Genomic DNA, 18006 nt, shown 5'->3' with positions numbered 1-18006 from the left:
TTACATGTATTGGGATTGTCTGTGTCTGAGCATCTGCCATTGTTGCTATTTGAGAGTCTGTCTGAACTGCTGTTTCACATGAGGCTATTTGTTCATTAATCCTTCCCTGTGCTGACTTAATAGCATGTAACTGTAGTTTTAATTCTTCAATTTGGGCCTCCAAGTTCCTAATTGTTTTTTTGATGTACACACATGGAGAAATCATTAAGGTTTAAGCCATTACTGCTGTGGTCATGATTTATGGAGCATGTAATTGCCTGACACTCTGGAGGGGTATTAATTTTATTGCCTGAGTCATTTAGGTCAAAGACTTTAGGAGCTGTTTCATGTTTGGTACTACATCTAGTTACTGGTGTAGATGTCAGCATATAACTGCCTTTAGCATGGGTATTGTCATCCTGTCTACATTTACAGATAATATGATCTAACCATGTGAAACTGTTCTGCGCCCCTGTATATGTATTTAGACACATGATGTTTTATGCATTGTAGCCGTCACAGTGTTTTTCTCTGGTTTTCTATAGATAGTACCATTTTGAACACTTGAACTGCATGAAGTCATGCAAGGTTCTGAATCCATTATCTGTTTTACAACTCAAACTTTTGTGGATCTGTATGCACAGTGATACTATATTTGTTATGTTTGACCTTCAAGAATTCTGGATAAATGTCAGCCATATTGGATAACTCCAAAAATCATCATCTGTACCATTGTTTTCATTTTCACTCTGAATGTGACTTTCTGCATGGGATTATCTGTGTGGCTCTGATATTCAGGTATATCAGACATACTAAAGCCAGAAAATGATGCAGAAAAGGTTGGGCTGAGTGTGTTGAGTAAGGAATTCCTACAGGCTGGTATTTAAATATGGTTTCCATGATTCTGATATTTTCAGCTTGTTCATAACAGTGATAGAAAGTATATGAAATCCTTATATATGACTAGCACATATCCATAAACTTTTGAAAAAAAACTTGCATAATGTGTTTGAGTTGGTATCATCTGAAGTTCATATATGGTAGATATAGTTTGATTTCAAATTAATCCACTTCAGTAGCCATCTTGGATAACCTAAAATCCTTTGTTTTGAACAGGTTTCCAAATTCACTTGAATAAATGAAAATGTGCACATTAAATTTCACTTACACTAACTTAATGATGTAATAAATCCAGAGTATAAATTATGGCAATAGTTGTTGCATATTTAGCACCACTGTTTACACCAAGTTCATTTTGTTAGAACCATCTATACATGGCAGCCATCGTTTTTTCTCTCCTTCTATTTCATATTCAAAATTTTTTCATGTAAACATAAAAAATGTTTCTTTTAAAAGTACAAAAGTAACCTGCAAAAACTTTTATTGTCATTTTGGGGAAGAGGGAAAGAGATCACATATGAATTCTAATATAAAAAATTAAATTGTGGTGTGGCTCCGGAACTTTCAAATGCATGTTTTTCTGGTACATGAAAAAATGTTTTGTTCTTCTTAAAATTATTAAAAATAAAGCATAAAAAGTGTATTCAGGGATAGTACTGGGCATCGTCAATGTTGCAAATTGACCAACTTTTGAAGACATAAACAGGTACTACAATTGACCAATTGATGACTAATTCTTGTCTTTTTTAAAAATGTACCCAGAAAAAATAGTTTTGCTGAAACTTCAAAGAAAACAGCTAACACATTAACCCCTGGCGACGAGTATACTTGTCGTACTTTACACCCCTGATCTCCCGCGAGCCTCGCTAAAGTGGCTGAGTTTGCATAGCTTGTCTCCCAAGCGCCAAGTTTAAGAGGCAGTATTTAGCAAGGCCTTTCTCCCGCACGACGAGTTAACTCGGCACAAATCATTGGTTGATTTAAAGCCATTTCCTACTAATGCAGGCAGTTTAACCAATCAAATTTTAGCTTACATAGATAGAGCGCACATTGCTGAACAGCGGGAAATTTTTTTCACTTTGATATCAGTTGATTTAGTGAAAATATTTTGATTTTAAATTGATGCAAATTGATGAGAATCAGCCTCTAGGAGCAGACGTTAACTTGATGGATTCTGATGGAGAATTTTCTGGATTTTAATCAGACGAGATTGATAGTGACATAGAAAAAGCTGCTGAAAATAACAGTGGTAGTGACGAAAATGAGAATGTTGAAGAAGAAGAAGAAAATGAAAGTAGAGCTGATCGATGATCGTAAATGATGAAACACACATTGACAAGAGGCTATACCAAGGACCAGCAACGGATTTAGACCCTGATGCAAATGCATTTGATTTCGTGGAGCTTCTTTTTCTTTTGAATAATCGTTAAATAAATGTTTGGGAAATATACGTTGTTAACATGAGTGTTCATAGTTCAAGGTTTATTAAGTGTTTTATTAGTTTTAAAAATTTCCAGTGAGAGTTCTTAGAAAGAAAAGTAAGTAAAGAGCAAGTAAAATATGCCCATTTGTGTACAGTATTCACAGGATGTTTAGTTTACAAGAGACAAGTGGAATTTTTGTGTACATAAAATATAATTATTTCATCTGTTGATGGTGTTAATAAATCTTTGTGAATTCATAATGGATTTTATGGATTATTCACGGCAAGAGAAGCAAATTGGCAAGTACATCATTTGTTTTCACCATCATGCATTAGTTTTATTTCTGCATGTAGCATAAAATTTATACCATTATGTATGTAAGTTTATTGAGAACTGCCGTGCCAAATTTCAGCTGAATTAAATGAATACAAATAAAATAATAACAATTTTATTGCGAGTAGCCCCCTCTATAAAAATCTGCAATCCAATTGCTGTCAGCTAGTCTCAGGGATACAGGCACAGGAAAGGCTAACACTGCTCTAGGTGATCTCTGCAAGTATGCTTCAGGGGACTGCCTAGCTGTTTGGCTTAAGGGTTAATGTGTTAAGCAACTATATTTCTGTACAATTAATAAGCAAATAAAAAAATTCAGTCTCAGTCAATGTTCTACAGTTATTTTATTATTGCTGCCACAATAACAAATATAAATTTGTTTAGTCCTCCAAAGTTGTCCTTTGGTGGTAACTTCAGTAACTTATACACCCTTCATTAAGCAAGCCATTGTTACTACAGTCTTCAGTAAAAACAAAACACTTTTCATCACAGTATTCATCACAAAACTTAAATAAAATCTTGGAATCTGATGGACTATTCTATTTTCCACAGTGACTGGAATACATTTATTGTATTGTAAAAGTTTCCTTTATGCTGGAAAAAAGCTACCAACAGAGGCATAAAATGCAAATTAAATTTCTGATTTTTAAAATCCATAGATATCTAGCCATCACTTCTAAATTTGTTCACGGTTTTTTTTCTTCCTTTGAATAGCCTCATCCCCTGGATAGCCTCAGTAAGATAACAGCAGTCTCCAGCTGACCAAAATCTAGGCCAATTTAAGTACATGTACATGTAGCATGTAAACAGCTATAGCCACATACTGGCAACAATACTGTAGTGAATTATTTAGGGACACATATTTGTTGACAATAGGATATAGATCAAATGAGGACTATCATTGTATATATATATATATATATAGACACACACACACCGCTTTGGTGGCCTGGGGATTAGAGCGTCTGCCCCTGATGCAGGAGGTTGTGGGTTCCAATCCCTGCTGACTCATACCACAGACTTCTAAAGAAATGGTACTAACAGCTGCCTTGGTAGGCGCTCAGCCTTAAGAGATTAGTGTTAGGACTGGTCAGCCTGGTGCCAGGATAATGTGACTGGGTGGGACATCATGCTACATGTCTGCGGCATGATGCTCCAGTGCTAGACATCACTTTAAAACTGCCGAACTGCAGATATCGTAGCGATATGACTGGAAAATTGTGAAAGCTACATTAAAAATCTAAATCATACACAGACACACACACAGACACACACACACATATATGTGTTTTCTAATGGGATGTGATTGATACATGAATTTTATAATGTGATCTGTACTTGAATTCTAGGATTTTTCATTATATGTACAGTATTTACAGCATTATAGATTTAAAACACAAATGCAGGTTGTCAATATACAAGTGTATTTCAGACTAGTTTTGTCTTCATTTGATCAACAGCACATACTTTTGTACCCGCTTTTATTACCCCACCACCACCACCATTTTTCGGTACATCATTTTCTTCAGCTAACAGACTTGGTTTGTTATGACATTGTTCGGTACATAACACAGCAAGGTTCTATGAACCCCAACCTATTGTGTTATAGCAGGGTCCTGCAGTACCAGTGTTCAAGGTATACAATCATATATTACAAGCATTTCAGTAAGATAGTTACACAAGTGTTCAAGTTGCAGTTCATTTGCATAAAATTGCATATTGACCAGAAAATCTGACAAGTGATTGTAATGGCGTAACTGAAGTTAAAATAGCAATGATTCTACCAAAATCAGAATTGTTGGCATCTCCGTATATGAAGAAAGACATAGTTGCATACTATCTCAATTACTTCTTGTAAACGTCTCATCTGTTGCACATAGGAATTAGGTAGAATATTCTGTATGGATAATGCCTCGTTCAGAGGAGACCCATTCGAAGCAAATAAAGATACAGAGTGAAAGCAAAGAAGAGGAAGTGACACCAAAGGTTATATTAGTCATGGTACATTAATAAGATACGATTACAGTGGTCACCCTCTCACCTGCAGCCAGCTCTACACTGCAGACAAGTTTGTTTACAAAGGGACCTCTCATGTGCAGCCACCACACTGATGTGGAATGCAGCCAACTTTTTAGTCCAAAAATGTCAAATTTACCGCTCACATTGTATCTAATACATGTTAAAAACCAATATTTAATTCATATGGTACGTTATCCAGTTATACTTTCCAGTGTCTGTTTCCAACTGTTAGATTTTCATTATTGAGATAATTGCTGACTAAAGTATATTATAACATGTACCAGTACTACTGTTAATATTATCTACAAGTGCTGACATTTATAGGAAATTGGCTCAACAGTTTTGTGATAGGATATAACTGGGCTTCACCAGCTGTTGAGTTCTACTTTTTGATGATTATAATTGTCAAGATCATAACTAGGTCAACATCGGCTAAATATAGCTTTGTGAATTCACACAGCAAAATATTAACCTTGAGCAAATCAGGGTACCAGGTGAAGACTGAAAAATCACGTGATCACATCTAAATGTATCAGTTCATTTATAAATAAGGCATTCCATCTACTCTATTAAAGTTTCATCTGCATTCACTATAATTAGTGACATACAAATAAGTCATTACAACAACGAAATACTTCATCGCATACACAGAAAATTACAATTTTTTTAAGAAGGTGCAAGTTAATTGACTCAGTGTAATTGGGATAGTTTAACAGGTCTTGACAAAAAAAATTATGTTGGGAAGACTGAAATAAACAACATCATTATAGATAAAGAGAATTTTCTGCAGCAGTTAGAAATTTGAGTAAATGGAAAGAGAATGATTCTGAATGCCAGGTGATGCTTGTGCAAAGGTTTTTGAATGGTTTTGCACAACGCATGCCAAGAACATCCAGATTAAGAATGTATTTTCACTTGAAATAAATCTATTCTTAACAAAAACATCCTTTGATAATTAATTAATGTTACTTTTAAATGAAGATATTAAATGTTTTGAAGTTAGCTTTCCTACTTTATACTTCTCACAAAGTCCCCGTCTGGAAAGACCACCCCTCTTGTAAGACCAAATTCCTGGTGCAGAATGAGTGGCCATATAATAGGTGGACTACTGCATTTCAAATTGATTCCTTAAATGGAAAAAATTCAAGCTCATTTGATCCATGTTTTGGTGTTTCCCAATGTTCTGTTATTGGACCCATTTTCTTCATTTTATACACTCAGCCCTCTCAAGTATCATAAATTTTCATCTGGTGTCAAACCAAATGTATGCTGATGACACCCAAACATAAAAATCTTTTCACCCAACAGTCGTTGATGGTACCATCCAAGACATAGAGAGATACATTTCCTATGTGAAGTCATGGATGACATGTAATGAGGATAAAACTGAAGCCATTCTATTCACCACACAAGACTTTCCCATTCCTATCCTTTACCTCAAACAAACCAAATCTTTTCTCTGTGCTACTTTTCATTGACTGGAAATATATATATATATATGTGTGACCTCATCCCTTTTCTACATACTTGAGCTATGCTCCTCTTCTTAGACATGTATTCTCATCATTCCCACTGTCACAACCAAGCCCTATGGACAACGTTCTTTTGTTTACCTGGGCATAGGCTACCTGGAACCTATAGCCACTTGAACTTGTACACAATGACACTGTGATCTTATTCAAGAGTGCTGTAAAAACTCAGACTGCAAGAACAGACATAAGACTTAACAATGTTTTCATACTCTTAATTATTTTCAACATGCTTTTGTTTGCAATTTCAGGGTGGTTGTTTCTGTATTCTTCTCTGTATTACATATTATATTTATTTTCAAATTTGTAGTTTCTTTCTGTGGTGGATGTAGAATAAGCCAGAAGTAGAAAGAGGCAAGCCTTTTGAACTTAGATGTTTCTCATGAAGATGTTCCAGTTGTGACTGGCTTGGAGAGTAAAAATTTTAAAGATTTGCCTTTATCTTTTTTTGTATGCCTTTTTCATACCAAAACTTAATTGGCAATATATAGCTAGAATTATATTGATGTGTTGTTAAATGCTATACATAACACACACACATACACACTTCTTTTTGCAGCAAGCAGAGAAAATTTATTTAAAATGTTAAATATGCTGGTAATATCCCCAATCAGACTTTTTTCTCTGGGCATTTTGGTTTCAAACAACTTGCAAGATTATGCTATCTCACTACATGTGCCTGTCTTACTGCTGAATATACACTGGCAAAATTTTAGGTTATTTTCTTGTGAATTAAAATTTAAAAATAAAACAAAATTCTTGTGTCATAATAAATTTTAATAAATTAATAAATTTTAATATTAAAATACTCTGCATAATTTGTAATAGATATCATGAAAAGGACTTGGAAAAGTTGAAGACTTATTTGCTTCAGACTTTTGAGTCATTTAAAATTTAAAGGAACACTTGAAAATATTATGGTATGTATACAATAATGTATTATATTTGTAAAATTATGGAAGATTTTACTATTATTGCTTCACCTGTGATGTACAGGAAACACAATATTATCTCTTTTCTGATGGTTGTTGCTGCTGACTTTGGCATTAGTACAGACAGTAGGGTTAAAAGTTTACAGTTTTACTCTAATGGACATGAAGCTTGTTGGGTGGATTTATGTTGTGGAATACTTGTCCATTCCACCATAAGTAGGTCAAAGGTCCTGCTTTGCATGCTCCAATGGTTAGGTTTTTGCATTAAGTTTCATGTTTCTGTTGCTGTATAGTTATAAAATTGATAGGTGGATTTATTTTTAGTAGAGTATAATCACAACAGCAAGATGTAGGTCACAGTAACCAACTTTCTTGCTCTGATGACTGTTTAGCATTTTTTCAGTATTATATAGCTTTCTTTGGCAATCTGATTTAAGCTGACAATTTCATCTTTCAAATGCCTTGATTTCAATACTATATATATTACAATAATCAGTTCCACACACCATGTATTTTTTTAACAAAGTGGCAGTTTGTCAGCACAGATCAGACCTTTTGGAACAAAATATGTGAATCCTAGGCCATCAATAATTAAAATAAAAAAGATGCCATTAATAAGAAGTAACCTTTATTATCATCTTCCAATACATGATTGAGGACATGTGCAACTAAAACTTTACTGTAGGACTTGATTAGAAATGCCCTTCAGTTAAATGTTATCTATTTTAATGTAGCAACTCTACTTGGTATAAAAACAAATTTTTTTAAAACAGTAGAGTGGCAGAAAATGGTTTTGCTCTGTGAAATCCTACAGTGCAGTTTTCTAAAAGAAAACAATCAGTTTATAAATAAACAGTTATATTAAAAATTAGTACATGTATAGTATAGAAGGGAGGTACTAGTATTGAAGCAACAGTGAATCTGGAACTAGAAATGAAACATCTTTGGATACATGTCATAATTAAGAATATTGATTTTTTTTTAAAATTTGTAACAGCCTTGTATATCTCCTTTGTTTTTCAAAATAATTTTCACAAATAGACACTGGCACATTAATTTTCAGTGAAGAAATGTCCATCAAGAATCATCATAACTTTGGTTCCCTGGATCCCATTCTCAAAAAGTAAGACTGTTGACATTAGGTGTTAAAAATGATGCATTATCACATAAAATTGAATCCTATGACGTATATTAAATAGATATCTTTTAGAAAAGTTGCATATATTAAATAGATATCTTTTAAAAAAGTTGCAAATTAAGTAAATATCTTTTAAAAAGTTGCCTTTTGTATTTTGTAGTTTAAAGAAGACTTTTAAGATGTTTGTGGGGATTGAAATTAGTAGAAGAATTAAGTCAGATGATGTATATCTGACACAGGGCTGTATATGAAAAATTAAATGCATTCGAGGAATTAGTAGAAGAATTCAGCCAGGTGGTGTATACCTGGCACAGGGGTTGTATGTGAAAAATGATCTACATTTTTTAGAGCCACACACAATGGGAAAAATCAGCAGATTTATTACAAGGTTCAGTGCATAAACTTTTTTCTTCTTCAAATGACTGGATCAAAATGAATGTTATTACATATATGGTTCAAGTAATAATAATGGAATCCTGTATGCCCTTTAATTGCATATATGAAATGCACACATATGTCAATTCAAATTACTTGTATCATTTGGTATAGGAGTATACAGTACTTGAATGTAGCTGTTCAGTATATTAAACTTGTACTGGAATTGTGTGTCTCAGTGTGGATATCATGTGTCTCAGTGTGGATATCATGTGCAAATTACACTGACACATGAACTGTACTTGATGGTTGTGGCTCAGTCTCATATGGTCAGATATTTCAGGGGCCTGCCAAACTTGTGTTGGTCTTCAAAAGTTACTCATCAATTAATTGTTGTATAAATATTTTCTGCCACATAACAAAAATATTCATATTCCTATAGACATAATTACTCAGTCTCCTAGTTCCTAAGGAAAATGTATTCTCATTTATAACTAACAAAAGTATGAATTTTCAACACTTTGACATCTGAAAAATTCTGCCCTACATTTATCCAGCATGATGTTTATAATTTCTTCTTGCCATGTTTTATGATGATATTTTGTATGGGATATAAAAGTTTGGCAGGTCTGATGACTTACCCCTGTACAAATGTAAATAGCTTGGAGTCTGTGTTATATTTATATAATCCAGTAAAGATATGTACCAACAACAACAGAGACATGGAACTAATTGCTTGTGTAGATAAGCCATGTATATAGGTAACCTGGTTCAAAAGACCACTTGTATGTCTGCTCATAATTACTACTAGTGGTAGGTAGTGTCAAGTTTCATTTAATAATTTAAGCTATAATCACCAGCAGGCAGCATATGTTATGCCACTTATCAAAATAGTGCTCTTTAAAAAACGCATAGATTTAGGGAGTTATTTTGTAGTTTTAACTTACTTTCTATCACATCCATTCCAAAGTTCATGACATAACATTATTATTTCAATCAATTGACTAACATTTGGGTGAAATTTTAGGATGTTTAAGTAACATTAATTTCATTGAACATCAACATAGATTTTAAGGTCTTTTCTATATTTTGCATTCTGTTGGCTGATAATGACATGAAACCAGAACTGCACTGCACTCAGTATACACAGATTAAATGTTTTTGTTCAATTTGGCTATAAATTACTGGAGGTTTCAGTGTAGTCTTATCTGTTTCTTTTGAAAGTGATGGATACAGTACCTGGAAGTATTCCCATTACTTGATGTAGAAGTGGTCATGTAGTAATAAATTGTATTAATATATACTTAAAATGTACATAAATATAAAACTTAAGTTTGTAGTAAGTGTAATGATTGGTGATGGAAAATATTATTTGGTTACTTCTTTTCTATTTTTTACTTATGGCTAGTATCTTTATATGGCTGTGATATTTAAAGACGCTTAGCAGTTTTCTTCAAATTATGGGATGAAGGTCTTGTATTTGAGGATATTAATGGTGGTTTTACCCTCATAATGGATTTTACAAGTCATGAATTAGTGAATCTAAAAAAGCATTGTTAAAACATCATTAATCACCATTAACAAGATCCTCCATGTAGAAATTTTATGGAAGAAATAATAAAACAGTAGCTTTGTTTAGCTAACGTCAAAAGGGATGTTACAAGGGCACTTGTATTTCTAACTCTATTGTAGATTTTACTGCTGCGAATTTTGACATTCCACCAATCAGACTGCATTTGATGTTTCCATTAATCAGATAGTTTGTTACATTTGCATATGTGTAAGAAATTTGTCTTTCTAAGTTATTATTGAATGCTGTTCTTTAATATCCATTTTGTATTTAACAGAGGGCTATATGATTGATATTTTGATAATGTGTTATTGTACATTTGACAATCATGAACTTAAGAATTGATACAGCTCTTTGTCGGAAAACACTGTGATAACGAGCAGTTGTGATCAAAAGAATTTTAATGAAAATTATATCTTTTTGTACCTTAGTGTTCTGGATAGATTTTATAACAGAACTGTTGATATCTTATCAGCATTGGATATTCCATGACAGTCCATGTTGACCTTTGAGATTTTTATTTGTACTTCTTGCATTATCAATTTGTGAATAAAATGCATATTCATACCTTTGAGTTTATGCTTCTTTGAACCCAGATTCTGACAGTAAAGTTTACATTTTAGTGTAAAGCATACAATTGTCTTTAAATGATATTTGAGAAATTCATTATGTACATTACGAATCTGATATTGGGTCAGTTAGGACACATACACAATTATTTTGAGAATATTTAAGATAACAGGTTTCCTGAAACAGTGTTAACTATTTTTTTCTTGGTGTTATTGAATGCTTTGGTGAGATAGCATTTTTATTGAAAACAGTAGGAAACGTTCCACTACAGGCACCTTAACGATAATTAACAAACAACAGAATCATAAAGACTACAGCAAAACTTGGAAAAAAATTGTGACATACATATCATGTTTATTATTGCTGATACTGCTCTAGTGTAACACTCAACCTGACAGAAAAGCTGAACTCCTATTAAGATTGTTTTGTCTCTAAAACTTACAAAACACAAAACCTAAAAGAAGTATCTATTTGGCATAAAAGCAAGGTCAAAGTGACCTATTTATTTAATGATGGTGTTATAAAAAATTAAGTCTAAGATTCATCCTAACATCTTTGTCTTCTACAAGTGCATAAACGAGTATAATCAATAATTATATTGTTATGTTCCTGATGACCATTAACACCATATACTGGTACTAATATCAATTTCTACTGGTGCTAATGCCAATTTCTACAGGTACTAATATCAATTTCTACTGGTACTTACAATTTCTACTTTCAGAGAACCCAATGTACAATAATATGAATTACTTATTCAAAGATAATTTTAGCATTACATTCTGGAATAGAATCCTCTTTGCCCACCTCATCTTCCATGTATTTCAATTAATGCACACATTATATTCTGCCTACCTTGTATGTAGTTGTGGGTGTGTGTTGGTGAAAATTGTCTACAATGTGTAGTCCTTTTCTTCCTCATGAAATGGGTAGAGTGCTTGTACTTTTCATGGAATGGTAAGCTTTACTCATTGTTGCCTGTTTCATGCAGAAAAATGTTTATGCCATTTCAGTTTCAATCACAAGGCATGATATGGTGGAAATATGGACTATAAATGTGTAGTGTAAAGGCTCCAGACCACGTATATGCCCACATGAGAGTATATATATGGTATGTTGTCTGTCCATCTCTCTCTTACTAGTTTCATTTCTGTACCATAGCATACTTGCCATAACACCAAGCATTATTTGTTACACACACACACACACACACACACACACACACACACACACACAATGGCCCTGTTAGAAAAACACAGTATAGGATGAAAGAACAATAACAGTTACCATAATCATTACTAATTGTTACAAGATAACAGTTACTAAAGTGGTTTAGTCAGCGAGGCATATGGTAATGACTACAAAGGTAAAAAAGCTGGTGGATTGGTAGGTATTACTTGTTGAGGAGACAATTACAGGGGAAGATCTTTCTCTCTCTCTCTCTCTCTCATGCTTGACTGTATTGCACAGGAAAATATTAAAATTCATTGGAAAAGCTATAAATATAATTTGAAGTGATCTCAAAGGCACAGGAAATAATCCGACTTTTCTCTGAGTTAGGAAAACAAGTATCGATGATTGTAATGAAAAAATAGATTATACATCTGATGGCTACAGAGGTATGACAATGTCATTAAGGCCCATAATTTAAAATGTGTTCATCATTGTTACATGATAGAGAGGAATAATCCCCATCCCTACTTGCAAATGTCATTAATTTGGTTATATATATATAATGGAGGATTTAGGGGAGAGCTATTAACAAAATTAACAGACCTGATGATGCTTCCACCCCTTTTAAATGTTTTAAATTTAAATTTGAAAAAAATAATCACTAATCAATACTTCACATGAATCAGATTTTTTAAAAAGAATAAAAGATCATTAATTTTGATTGGTAATCATTAAAAATAAAAAGATGCACAAGTTAAAAAGAAAACCAAAATGAATCAACAAAAAGAAGATGACTTCAGGTCACTGTTATTTTTTTCCCACCCTTCTTAGTATAAGTTTCAGTAAACATGGATAAACTTTAGCAAAATGTCGGTGGTTTCATTTGTCAATAACCAAGTAAATTTTGAGAGGTCATCATAAAACTAAACATCATTCTACCATGTATATGATTCTGTCATAATAGTCCCAAGATAATAATCTATTTATATATGTTGATTTTTTACATTTATTTTTCTAGTATGGCACACCTATTCAAAATAGAAAGCAATGTTATAATGCAATCATATGATGACTTTAAAATTTTCAGTATCACACTTCAACAACTTGACAAAGAAGGAGCTGAATATAACTAAAGCACAGTTACATAACAGTCTCAGGAACATTAATTTCTAAATTGCCTCTAACACTTCAATATTAGTAAAAAGCAAAATTCAGAAAATGAAATCATTTATAGGACTGTAATGAGTAAAGAGACAATGTAAGGTATTAAAAGTTAAAGTTCTGCTGGTTTTGTTTCCACTTCAAGATGATATGTCAACGTAAAATATTAAATTTTATGAATTTATTTTGTTTAATTGAAAAAAATTGTTAGACATCCATTGTATAATTCCAGCTGTTTTTATGACCATAACTGTCTTAACCTTTAACCTGTTAGTTTCATCATTTTTACATTTTGTACCTGTTCCTGTTCCATTGTCTCAAATTATGCCATAATCCTATGTTAAGTGCTAAACAAGCAAATGTACCAAAATAAGAAAAAATTTGCAAGCCTATGATGGGTGCAGAAACTTCACTGTAGAGTCATTCAAATTTAAAGTCAAGACTTTTTATCACTAGCCAACCAAAGCAGTAGACTATTTCAACAGTGCAGTCAAAACTGATTATTACTTAACGATGCAGTTTAGGGGAAAAAAAGAGAATTGTGCAGGTAAATAAAGAGTAACTGGTGGTTATAGGGTTTGAAATGGTAATAATAAGTTAGGATCTTGACTGATTCACATCTTTGTATTCTAAGGTGTACCTGCTGTTTCCTGACTGATTTTAATGCTTTAATCCATTTCAGTATCTGACCTCTTATTCTCTAGTGGTTTAGTTTGGCTATGAGACATTCAATGGTACCCAGTCAAATGCCTAACAAGGTAATAGCTGAGTTTTGCAGCTGTGCTAGGCTCAGAATCAAGGCTGGCAATCAGTAAGGATAATGGTACTGGTCAACATGTTTCATGATGCTGCATACAAGATGTCTTGTACCTTGCAGACAAGAGATACTTGTCTGTAAATGCAAGCATTGTAATCCTTTTTTTAAAATTTCAGAGATGTTTACTTTCTTCTAGTCTGTTCTGACTCTTCAGTATGGATAGTTATTTCAGACATGGAGAGAAATGTGGTCCCAGAGGGTTTTGTGAATGTTACTCTCATCTTCCTGGGTAAAAACTGACTGATATTGCTGGTTATAGATATTTACTCTGTACATCGACTCCAGAGTAAAAATTTCATTGGTCCCTGAGGGTTGCAACCCAGGCAGCTTGCTATACCATACCATTCCATTCCATTACTTTTTGTGCTGGCATGTATCTGTTTAATTCAATGAAATTAAATGTTATGTTAACTTCAATATGCTCATCACTTGACTCTCTTTGCTTCTACTTTTTTTGTTTGTATAATCTCTTATCTTATGCTTTTCAAGATGCTTTCTGTCTAGCAAAATGTTTATTTCTTCATTGCTGTTTGGACCTAACCAGGAGATCAACCCCCAGTTTTCGGTTATGAGTCACTCTTACACAATACATTTCAAGCAAAGGTTTGATGAGTCACTCTTGCACAATACATTTCAAGCAAAGGTTTGATGAGTCACTCTTACACGATACATTTCAAGCAAAGGTTTAATGTCAAACAAGCTTAAAGCCAGATGATTGACAATCCTGTAGCTATTCATGGGTTTCATAAACTAGCAGCTGCTACACCCATCTTACTTGAGGTGGTATCTAGCTAACACCTAGAGTTTAAATACTTTACTTTCTACTTGTTTCCAGCACCTTCATAATGTTTGTTCCCATAAACAAAACCATTTATAATTTTGCTTTTAATCTGTAACCTGAAATCAATATCACTGTCGGGCACAATGTGTTGCAGTAGGTAATTTCATTGCCATCTATAGCAAAAAGGATTTGAGCCAAATCGGTTCTGATGTATAATTAAATATCACAACATTGAAATGTGATAATCATTAGGTTATAATGCTAGTAATCATTTTATGGCATGTTCTGTTTAATTACTTAATTATTATGTCTAGCAAGATCATTTTATGGCATGCTCTGTTTAATTACTTAATTTTTTGTCAAGGAAGATCAAGAGTCCTCTTCAGGCATCAGTTGTAAACTTGAATAATTTGCTTACAGAGTACTTCAACATTCATGTTAGAAGGTGGATGAATTGTAAACTTCCAGATCTTCAAAATAATGGTGTAACGATGCAGAATGACCTGTCTCCTTTACTGGTAAAAGTTATACCATGAGTGTACCTAACTAGGAATATGGGTGAACCTAACTAGGAATATAGGTGTACCTAACTAGGAGTATGGGTGGACCTAACTAGGAATATGGGTGCACCTAAACTAGGAGTATGTGTGCACCTAACTAGGAGTATGGGTGAACCTAACTAGGATTATGGGTGGACCTAACTAGGAATATGGGTGCACCTAACTAGGAGTATGGGTGCACCTAACTAGGAGTATGTGTGGACCTAACTAGGAATATGGTTGTACCTATGGATCTCATCCATGTACCCTGGATGCCACTAGCTCATCAAAATATGCCAATCAACAAAGAATGACATGTCACCTGTTGCTTGCCTGGCTATTGTTACCACTCTATGGTCTTAAACTAAGTAACAGAAAAGAGTGAGTTTTGTAACATTCAACAAATAATTTATTTCCCTAGAATACAAACTGAAAATTTAAAAGAACTTAAAGTAATGTGAATTAAATTCCAAATAGTCCTAAAAGATTTGTCAAAAGTCCAAATGTATAAAGTTCCAATTGAATTCCAGTGGTATTCCAATTAAATTTGAATATTGAATATGCTAATGTGTCCATGTCCTGTAGTGTGGTGATGTGCTAAGTCTTTTTATGTATCACAATAATATAATCCAGAAATGTTCTTGTCTGAAATCACTACTGTATAATTCCAAATTAATGTTCCAGCCCAAGAATATTTTAGATGAGCACTTTGTATTTCCAGTGAATAATAATTTGAATAAATAATTCAACCCAAATGAAATAATGAGCACAACAGTAAGAATGATTCTGCTAAAGATGTTTGTGCAAGAATGAATAATTTCTCAAGTAAACAATAGTATATAAACAGTTAAGAGACAAACAAATGAACCAGGATGAGGGTCAAGAGTAATTTCTACAAAATTCTTAAGTTGTCAACAAGATAAGGCCTGTTACTAAAATTATAATAAAGAACAGGGAAAGATCAGGTAGGTCAGGTTTATTATAGGGGAATACCAATGTCCTAGACTTGGATTAAGATTAACATGTTTTCTTCCATTGATAATGATTCTAATATTTAATCCACACTCATAGAGAAATATTAACTATGTATTATTTTGTTTGTAAAATAAATGTTACTGCTCAAGTACCCTATGAACTAGATTTTGGACTAGATCTAGTCTGAAATACAATTTTATATAAAATATAATCATGGAGAGAAAACTAACAAATTAAAAATAAATAACACTATTATGACTTTGAAAGTTGAAAAAAAGTAGTTTAAACAATAACCCAAAGAGCTAGATCGAATGCCAAGTAAGAAAATGTTAGCCAGAGTTGTACTGGTCTATTTGGGATGAGGAGAACAAGTGCAGCATTTCAGTCATCATTTTAAGATCCACGAATGGGAATATGAAAAGCACACCGGATGGTCTCGTGCTGTGATTACCTTCCTTTAGTGGAGTATGATTAGCATTATCATGGATACAAGAGTCGCACTTTGCCTCTTGAGCTAAGAGAACACACAAAGTTTGTACAGTTGCACATGAAAATCAAAGAACAATTAGATTCTTTGTGTTATAGATGTTTTAGCTACTGGTACCTGAATGCTATTAGATGGTTGATTTCTTTGAAAGTGTTCAAATGGTCAGGCATTGATCAACTACCAACAAATCTGAAGATTTTTGATGCCATGACATCTACCAAAAGGTTGTAATATTACAAAGATACCTTTCCAGGGAAGAAGACTTAGGGGATTACAACAGCTGTGTGCAATGAGTGTTACCTGAGTATGAGACTTCTTCAAGATATGGTGTGTGTGTGTGTGTGTGTGCCTAATAAAATTGTTTGACACTTTACTAGTATATACCCTGTGTAGAAAGTATCACTATTTCCTCCAAAAGAAACACATTGCTGTGAAGAACTAATATAAAGGCTTATCAATGCCATAAAATTTGTCTTTGGTGTTGCAACAAATTCCATAGAAGGAAGTCAGTGATAGCATTCATAGATTAAATGATTACCAAAACCTATTACAACTATTGCTTCCAACACCTACCATTCCAATGAAGTGTGTATGTGTGTGTGTGTGACTCCCTTTCTCTGATTTCTTCTCCCAGCTGATTCATTGTGGAATATTTATGAGCAATACATGCAAAGACATTATAACCATCTAAACTACCATCTGTGCACAAAAGACAATGTTTGTGTTGAGAGTGTTGAGACAATGTTTGTGTTTAGATTGTTGAGACAATGTTTATGTTAAGAGTATTGAGACAGTGCTTGTGTTAAGAGTGTTGAGACAATGTTTGTGTTAAGAGTGTTGAGACAATGTGTTAAGAGTGTTGAGACAATGTTTGTGTTAAGAGTGTTGAGACAGTTTGTTAAGAGTGTTGAGACAATGTGTTAAGAGTGTTGAGACAATGTTTGTGTTAAGAGTATTGAGACAATGTTTGTGTTAAGAGTGTTGAGACAGTGTTTGTGGTAAGAGTGTTGAGACAATGTTTGTGTTAAGAGCCTTGAGACAATATTTGTGTTAAGAGTCTTGAGACAATGTTTGTGTTAAGAGTGTTGAGAATAGTCATGAAAACAAGTTTTGTACCTCCGGGTATACAAGACATTCATCGGACATTATTGATGCCCGATATTTACCTCAAAAGGTGTATAATTAATTGGTTACATCAAAAGATTCACAATGGAAAGATGTAAGTGACTGAAGAAGCCTTGGCTTTGATGTTTGGACAAAAGACTTGGCTGACTTTGCAAAAGACAGTGTGTGTCACTAGTCCA

The 18006-nt window shown here is 33.4% G+C and overlaps 1 protein-coding gene across 4 annotated transcripts in view; it reads left to right on the top strand.

Moving 5' to 3' along the window:
• LOC149804340 (uncharacterized) overlaps positions 1-10766 on the top strand; it is a 74721-nt gene extending 63955 nt beyond the window's left edge. For all 4 annotated transcript variants that reach the window (XM_089939052.1, XM_089939079.1, XM_089939046.1 and 1 more), the window contains one exon: positions 6495-10766. The gene's annotated coding sequence lies outside the window, so the exon portion shown is untranslated. The remainder of the gene's footprint in view (positions 1-6494) is intronic.
• The last annotated feature ends 7240 nt before the right edge of the window (positions 10767-18006 follow it).

Source organism: Sinohyriopsis cumingii, chromosome 2 (genome assembly GCF_028554795.1).
Source record: "Sinohyriopsis cumingii isolate HCF-2022 chromosome 2, ASM2855479v2, whole genome shotgun sequence".
Classification (NCBI taxonomy): domain Eukaryota; kingdom Metazoa; phylum Mollusca; class Bivalvia; order Unionida; family Unionidae; genus Sinohyriopsis; species Sinohyriopsis cumingii.
Note: the sequence above shows the minus strand (reverse complement) of the source record. Positions and strands in the feature narration are given on the sequence as shown.